The 9,267-nt window shown below is 38.2% G+C and overlaps 1 non-coding gene across 1 annotated transcript; it reads left to right on the forward strand.

The window, feature by feature from the left end:
• The first annotated feature begins 8,326 nt into the window (after positions 1–8,326).
• Positions 8,327–8,433, forward strand: LOC121231178 (small nucleolar RNA R71). The gene has a single exon (XR_005929245.1). It is a non-coding gene; the product is annotated as a small nucleolar RNA R71 (small nucleolar RNA).
• The last annotated feature ends 834 nt before the right edge of the window (positions 8,434–9,267 follow it).

Consider the following 9,267-nt stretch of genomic DNA (forward strand, 5'->3'; position numbering starts at 1 on the left):
TTATGAGCCAGTCTGACATGTTTGTCAATAATCTTTTTGAACGATTTAACAAGGTAAACCCCTATTTTTTATGTTACTTATTAACCACTAAGGACATGTGGTTCACTAATCCTTTATGTTTCCTATTGGTAGGTGATATTGGAAGCAAGAGGGAAACCTGTTTTGGCCATGATGGAAATAATTAGGACTAAGATTATGTTGTTGTTTTTCAAGAAGAAAGAAGAAGTTGAGTAAATTAAAGGAATCTTATGTCAAATGATCAGGAAAAAACTGGATGCCAATATCAAAGATTAACTAAGGTAAATTTACCCTTTTTAATATATTGATGCCTTTTTGTCTTGTGTATAATTGCTGTTGGAACTGATCACATGTTGTTGGATCAATACATGTATGTCTATATTCTATCATTTTTTAATATATTTATGCCTTGTGTATAATTGTTGGTGGGGTTGATCACATGTTGTTTTTAATATTGTTTTAGTAAATATTTTTTAGGTGTGTTCCATCACATGCTGGTGTGTACAAATATCAGGTTGAATGTGGTCCAAACAGTCAGCATGTTGTGGACCCAATTGATAATTCTTGCTCCTGTAAGAATTGGGATCTCATTAGCATCCATTGCATGCATGTAAGGGCTGTTATTCATCTAAAATATGAGTTCCCAAAAACCTATGTACAAACCTAGTACACCAAGCAAACCCAACTTACCATTTACTCCAACTTCATAAGGCTAATAAGGGGTTCTAAGCAGTGGGTGTCTATGCCAAACATGTTGTCAATATTGTCTCCTATACTAAGAAGGCCACTTGGTAGATCTACTAATGTGAGAAAGAAATAACCTAATGAACCACAAACAACAAAAAAATTTGAGCAAGAGAGGGGTGGAAATGAGGTGCGGTAAATGCAACAAAATAGGCCACAATAAGAGGAGTTGCAAAGGAGAATTTGGCAAAAACATTTCATTAAGTCATCTGCCTTTGCTTCATTATATTACTTGGTACATGATATTCGTGACAGGTTTTAAAGATTTATGAAAGAATCGTTCTTGAGACTAACTTATTATCACGATTAAGGCAAGTGTACCTATCGAATAGTAGTATAGTTCAACAAGATCGGATTGTCGAACCCAAAGGAACTACGAGTATTAGTATTTACTTCCTTTTTATTATCTAGCCTAAAAATTAAGAGGTTTGGTTATCTAAACTAATTATTAACTAAGAATGCTCAGAAAGAAAATTTGGGAAAATACTTTTAGGAAAATTATATTGATTAAGACAATAACTAAGGAAAAATCCATCTAGACTTCACTTGTTATTTGACTCTGAATCAGACATTTATTCATTTGACTTGATCTATAGAAATCCCTAAGTTATATTATTATCTCTCTCGAGACTAATAACGTCTAACCCTAGGTTGAATAATTGAAATCTCTTTCTAATTAACACCCTAAAATTGCATTAACTCGATCTATGGATTCCCTTATTAGGTTTCACCCTAATCTGGCAAAATCTTATCACCCTATATCTAGGCGTGCAATCAACTCCGCTTAATTATGACAAATTTACTCTTAGACAGGGTCTATTCCTCCTCTGAATAAGAGCTTAACTTGAATCAATATCCTGGGATATAAAAACAAGAATTAAGAACACATAATTAAGAACAAGTCAAATATTTATCATACAATTCAGATAATAATAACAAGATCCGTCTTAGGTTTCATTCCCCTTAGGTATTTAAGGGGTTTAATTCATACTTATGAAAGAAAACATCTCAAAAGCATAAAGATAACAAAACATAAGAAAACCAATAACTACTGAAGGAACTTGAAGGGAGATCTTCAGTCTTGATGATGAATCGGGGTTCTGAGATGGATCAATTGGCCTTCCTTGAGTAATTCTTTGCTTCCTACTCTCCCTCCCCCTTTTAAGTGCCTCTTCAGGTGTTTAAATAGGCTTTAGAATGCCTAAGAGCCCCCAAAATTGGTCCTTTTTGAATTGGACTAAACTTGGGCTCGGCAGGGACACGCCCATGAGACACATCCGTGTGCGATTACTTAAGGCCGTGGTCAAGGCTGTTAAATGGGCACGGGCATGTGATCTACTCGTGTAAGTCATGGTTCGATCTTACTAAAGGGACACGACTGTGTGAAACGCCCGTGTGAGGAAGTCCAGGCCGTGTTGATTTCCCACGCGGGTCTATTTTCTCCATTTTCGGCCCGTTTCTCTCCCTTTTACTCTCCTATGCTCACCTAAGTATAAAACATGAAATTAAAGGATTAGGAGCATTGAATTCACCAATTTTAAGGAGAAACCATCCATAATTGCGCTAAGCATGGGATAAAAATATGTATAAATTATGGTTTATCAAATACCCCCACACTTAAGCATTTGTTTGTCCTCAAGCAAAATCCCCAAGTCACAATCAAAATAAATTCTTCTCAATTTATAATCCCTATCAATAATATCTCGAAATAATCCATAAGTACTCATATATTGAAAATTCAACTAAAAATACATCAAAGTTTCAAAAATTCCAAGTTGAGCATTTTATCACAAAAACATAGGTGTCTCCCCTCATTTAAGTGATTACCTTTGATCAAAATATCCCAGAGTTTAACATTCTCACCAAAGATTCACTCAAGTCACTCAAGCTATTTAAGGACATCAATAAAAGCACTCATTAGTCAATATGAAAAGTTACTACCATAGGCTTGCTTGAAAATCAAATCTCTACCACTATAGATTGAGTTGATACATCAATCAAAAAGGTCTTTTTAGAGGGTTGTAACGTGGCTTTGGTTAGGGGTGTGGTCATAAGCTGAAAGAAGATGTTAGAATTGAAAAATTACCTAGCAAGAAAAATAACTAGTCATCAGTTGAATACAAGTGAGCTTCTTCTCAAAATATAGAATTAACACTCAAGCTCAAAAACGACGAATTACTACAAATATGTATTGAAGTAAATTTTTTTTAAGAACAAGTCAAATACATAGAAGAACAAAACATAGCTAAACAATTAGTTCAAATCAAATCTCGACAAAAATAGCGATCAAATTAGGGGATTTCAACAATAATGGGTTATGGGTTAATATTGAGGTAAATCAATTAATGGTTTGTTAGGCTCAAAGGGGTTCACTAAGGGTTAATTATGAAGGTAGGCTTTTGTGGAGTGAGCGGGTTAAACCTAAGTGCCTTTATCATCTTGACATATCAAATCAAATGGTGTGGTCTTGACATGCATAATCAAGCAAGTTTTAGAATAACAAATCAAAATTGACGCACTCATAATGAAAGTAAGCATGAAAGGAATAAAATATGCTCAACGGCTCAAGATCTCATAAAAATTATGGCTTTTTGATGTTCAAACTTGTGAATTTCAACTCAAGATAATACCTAAGCTTAGGGAAACAACCTAAAAGTTTTTAATTCTTTAAAAATCAACTTATCATGCTTGATTCCCTAATGTCCTAAAGTTTAAATAATCAATGCATAAATACCTATGTTTTAATTTAAGACATATCAATAAAAATCATAAATTAATCAAAATTCATTCTAATAGTGATATGAGTGATTCACGTGAGAATAAGACAAAATTCAAGGATTTCTAATGATGATATGAAAGACCCCCCACACTTAAGATGTACATTGCCCTCAATGTATAAAGAGAGATATATTGACAAAGATAGATATATAATCATAAGATAGGGAGAGAAGTGATACTTCCTGAATAATGTATGGACTCCTTTAATTGGAGTCATGGAGAATAAATGGCGAAAGCAATGATGAGGGTGGAGGAGGATACTCCAGTGGTGGTAAAGGTTGGGTTCCACAAATGCTGCGTCAAAAGAATATTATATCTCAAGTTGGTTATGGTCGTGGTCGAGTAGGGCATGGCAGTCGTGAAGAAGCTTTTCCAGTGGAGTTTCAAGTTCTTGAGTAATAGTGAGCTTTAGAGCTCTTTATAACTGTGATAGAATTAGGAACTTTTTTAGGAAATATATAAGGAAGAATAATTACTCGTAATGAAATAGCTGAAATTAAAACCTGTAAAATAATAATTATAAAACCTAATAAAAATAAGCTTAAAGAAAAATAAAAAGTAGTCTTAAAATAGAATAAAAGTAAAAACATAAAATAATAAATAAAAGTTTTTAAACATCTTCATCGCTAGATGGAAGTGCTGACAAATCTGCTGTAGAGTAGCATCAATGTTATCGAAGTGCTGAAAACACTGCTGCTCGAATCGAGTAAGGCGCTCAAAGATGTCAGCGTATGATGCTGCTGTATGAACTGGACGAGAGAGGGGTGGTGGCTGAGTCGATAGATCCTCGTGACGTAGAGGGACATCATCAGTAAATTCCTCTAGGTCCTCCTCCTCGGTGGACTGGGCGAAGCGAACTGAGGAGGGTATGTGCCACATCGTTTCTCGATCATCCTCATACTTAGCATGCTCAAGATGCCCTATGGGGACATCTGGTCAATGAGAGTGAGGAAGGATGATTGTGCTACCATGTTGAGGAGCCCAAAGTACAGAGCCAATCGAGTCACATAGGGCCCGATAGAGATGACCCCTCATCTATGCCACTCCGTCTGGTGGCAAATGGCGAAGGAAATAAAGTAGGCGAGGTCGATGACATGCCCATTCACCATACTCCATAAGAAATAGGCGTCGTGGGTGGTGACAATGCCAGTGCTCTCTTATCTCCCTGACAGAGTGTGAGCCAAGATGGCGTGTAGATACCTCAAGGATAGAGGGAGAGCCAATGCCTTGGAGCGGCTAGGACCGTAGGTGGCCGAGGCAGGGACGAGGTCCCTCCAGCATTTTGAGGGGGAGTAGTGGAGTAGTGGTTGAAGGTGTTGAGTTCATTGTCGTCCATGAACTCCTCTATGTATAGCCCTAGTGCAATCCCGAACTCGGGTACGCTCAATTGGCGTACTAGACCACCAAGGCGGAACTGGATCATTCTAGGATAGTCGAAGTTGGTCATGATGGTCTGAAGATGGAACGTCGAGCAGAGATCCAATGTGAACTTGAGATACGTTGGCTCGACAATATCAAAGAAGAGCCCCCACGGGTCAGTTGTTAGGAGGGCTCGGACCGCGTCAGCCAAATGAATCTGTTCTAGTGCGGCCTAGTCAATGCAGCGGCCCACACCTAAGGGTTGGGCCCATAATATCTGATATAATTCCTCACGGGGTCCCATGGGAACCTGGAGGAACGGGTGTCTAATCTCCGTGTTAGGACCCGAGGATGACGCTGCTCCTTTCCTCTTTTTTGAGGAGGGAACAACGGTCTTCTTACCATGTGAGGAAGACATTGTACCTGTATTGAAAAATCGAATTTCAACCAATATGCCCTAAGAATAGTATGGAAAATTAAGACTAAATATGAATATTTCATGAGAATAACGTACTAGATGATATAAACTAAAACAACTAAAAATATCAAGTTATAGGCTTATGGGAATAATGAATGAATGCATGTGGGTAAGCATAAATTTCATGGAAACAAGGAAAAATGAAAGAGTATAGCATAATGTAGTAACTAAAATGACAAAAATTTTTATTAAACAAGCATGAGTATTTTAATATTCTAACTATGAATATCCATTCAAAATAGTTAAATAGAGCAGAGAAAGCATGAAATAAACAACATATATAAAGAAAATAGAGAGAAAATAGTAAACAAACGCAAAATAAAGGAGCTTGGGGAGTTAGAATTGGTGTTATAGGCAGCGCATAGGTGTGGGGGTAGGGCGTGTGAGGGGTTTATATAGATTTTGGGGCACACGGTCATGGGACATGCCCGTGTGCCCTAATTTTTGCTCGTGTGTTTCGCGATTTTTAAATTTGGGCGTGTCTAACATTTGGCCCACGCCCGTGTTGCTTGGGCGTGTGGGTGCATACGGTCGTGTTGAACGACCGTGTCTTGCTTCGTTCGCTTCTCCCATTCCCATATACATAAGTCCACGCTTGTGTTCGTTTTGACAGTGTCGACCATGAGTAGATGGGATGGGCGTGTCACATGCCCGTGTTACATTCCCAGTTTCAACCATGGTCTCGAGGCACGGGCGAGTCTCACGCCCGTGTTGTTTTGGCAGTTTTGCCTACGGCCCTATCGCACAGCCGTCGTAACTTTTTGCACCCCGTGTTGGGGAAAAAATTTGCCCTGTTTTCACACGACCTAATGCATGCCCGTGTGCCTGGCCGTGTGGTCTTTAGAAAGCCTGCGTTCCATGATTCAGTTAGTATGTTATATGTTAAAAACTAAAATTTAAAGAAATTAACACTGTTAGTGCTTGGGTTGCCTCCCGAGAAGCGCTTATTTATAGTCTAAGCTCGACTTACCTCACTTTTGCATGGTCAAGGTGGAGCGAGGAGTTTACACTCCTCATCCTTGCTATAAACTTTATCAACATAAGGTTTAAGACGAGTATTGTTTACCTTAAATGTGCCGAATTTGGGATGATTTACCTCGACTATACCATATGGGAAAATACTGAGTACCATAAGAGGAATTTCTTCATTAGGTTCAGAAGTGGTAATGCGAGGATCTGCTGCATCTAGTAGTATTTTGTCTCCAACCTTAATTTGATTTGGCAAGGTATTGAGCTCGTCCTGGCTCGGTTTGGCTTAGCGGGTGTTCTTGATTTCTGTATCCACCATTCATCTAGCTCCTCGATTTGTAGCCTTCATTCTTCATAGATGGGTCCCTTGTTGTTGTTTGAACACGGCTCATATGTGTTCTTCTTAACTGTTTCCTGCACAGAAGGTTTCATCACATGATCAGTTCTAGTAGAATGATTTATACAAACACCTTCAATTTTTGATGTGTTACTCGAATTACGAGCTTGAAGGGTGATTGTTTTGTCTCCCACACGAAGTGTGAGTTCACCTGTACCAACATCAATAATGGTTCTAGTAGTAGCTAAAAAGGGTCGTCCTAAAATTAAAGGTGCGTTACTATCCTCTTCCATGTCTAGAACAACAAAGTCTACTAGGTATATAAATTTATCGATCTTAACAAGAACACCTTCAATGATACCCCTAGGAAATCTAATGGTTTTATCAGCCAATTGAATGCTCATCCTAGTTTGTTTGGGTTTCTCAAGACCTAGCTGTTTAAACATTTTATAAGGCATAACATTAATGCTTGCCCCTAAGTCAACCAATGCATGATGAACATTTAAACTACCAATTAAAAAAGGAATCGTAAAACTCCCTGGATCCTTCAATTTTTTGGGTAGCTTATTCTGTAATATGGCTGAGTAAACTGCATTCAACTCCACATGCGACGCCTCATCCAACTTTTGTTTATTTGTTAAAAGCTCCTTTAAAAACTTGACTGCGTTTGGCATCTGCAAAAAGGCTTCAATAAATGGTAAGTTAATATGTAGTTTCTTTAAAAGATTAATTTACCAAATTGTTCGTCTAATCGGTCTTTCCTTGTCGCATTGGGGTATGGCACACGAGATTTATATTCTGTACTCATCGGCTCTAGGTCATTTTGGCCTACCACATTCTTACCTTTGCTTACTACTGTTTCTGGCCTTGGTTCTGCAACTAACCCTTCCTCATCTTGAATAGAAATCACGTTGAGTTGCTCTCTTGGGTTAGATTTAGTGTTGCTGGGCAGGCTTCCTGGTGGTCTTTCCGAAATCAACTTGGCGAGCTGGCCAATCTGAGTTTCGAGCCCTTGGATTGATGCTTGTTTATTTTTGAATGCTGTCTCGGTATTCTAAAAATGAATTTTTGACACCGAGATGAATTTGGTTAGCATCTCCTCAAGGTTCGGTTTTTTCTCCTGCTGGTACGGTGCTTGCTGAAAGCCTGGAGGGGGTGGTGGTCTCTGATTTCCTTGGCCTCCCCATGAAAAATTTGGGTGGTTCCTCCAACCTGCATTGTAAGTATTGCTATAAGGATTGTTTTGAGATCAAGGATTGTTACCCATGTAATTTAACTACTCGTTCTCCATGTTGTGGCCATAAGTTGGGTATTCTGAACTACTTGATCCACCTCCACTTGCTTCAGACTGCATTACTGGGTGAACCTGTGAAGAACTAAGAAAACCTTCAATTTTCTTATTCAATAGTTCTACCTGATTAGAGAGCTTAGTGACCGAATCGACGTTATAAATGTCGGCTATTTTCGTTGGCTTTGTCCTCATGACTTGCCACTAATAGTTATTTAGTGACATCCCCTCTATAAATTCATAGGCATCTTCAGGTGTCTTATCATTGATGGTTCCTCCAGCAGCTGCGCCAATCATCTGCCAAGTCGAAGGATTCAAGCCATTATGAAAGGTTTGAACCTGTACCCAGAGTGGTAACCCATGGTGAGGGCATCTTCTCAAGAGGTTCTTGTATCTCTCCTATGCGTCGTAGAGTGTTTCTAAATCCATCTGCACAAAAGAAGAGATATCAGTACGTAATTTGGCTATTTTAACCGGCGAAAAATATTTTAATAAAAACTTTTTGGTCATTTGTTCCCAAGTAGTGATTGACCCCCGTGACAACGAGTTCAACCACTGTTTAGCTTTGTTTCTCAATGAAAAAGGGAATAACTGAAAGTGAATGGCGTCATCAGAAACGCCATTTTTTTTAAAAGTGTCGCAAATTTATAAGAAATTTGCGAAGTGAGCGTTGGGATCTTCGTCCTGCAAACCATCAAATTGAAAAAATTGCTGTATCATTTGAATTGTGTTAGGTTTCAGTTCAAAAGTATTTACAGCTACAGTAGGTCTAACTATTCTCGACTCAGTTCTTGTTAAATAAAGTTTAGCATATTCATACATAGTGCGTGGAGCAGGATTCTGATTAACAGCAATCGCAGGAGGTAGCAGATTTTCTTGGTTTTCAGCCATCTCCTCGGTTGTGGTTGAAGTATCGTCCTCTTGCTCTTCCTCTGTGTATCGTAATCTTTGCCTTATTTATCGCCTGTTTCTACGAACTGTGCAGTCAATCTCACCGTCAAAAAGTAGTGGTCCTAACGGGTTTCTTCTGGTCATAAACTAGAAAAACCTGTCAAAAGAAAATAAATGAAGAATTAGAAAAGAAAATAAAAATTTAAATTGCAATAAAAGTAAAGTAAAATGGCTAAAGTAATAAAAATCGAGTGTTCCTAATATCCTAGTTCCTCAGCAACGGTGCCAAAAACTTGGTACGTGATATTCGTGACAGGTTTTAAATATTTATGAAAGAATCGTTCTTAAGACTAACTTATTATCACGATTAAGGCAAGTGTACCTATCGAACAGTAGTATAGTTCA

Source organism: Gossypium hirsutum, chromosome A06 (assembly GCF_007990345.1).
Source record: "Gossypium hirsutum isolate 1008001.06 chromosome A06, Gossypium_hirsutum_v2.1, whole genome shotgun sequence".
In the NCBI taxonomy this organism is placed as follows: domain Eukaryota; kingdom Viridiplantae; phylum Streptophyta; class Magnoliopsida; order Malvales; family Malvaceae; genus Gossypium; species Gossypium hirsutum.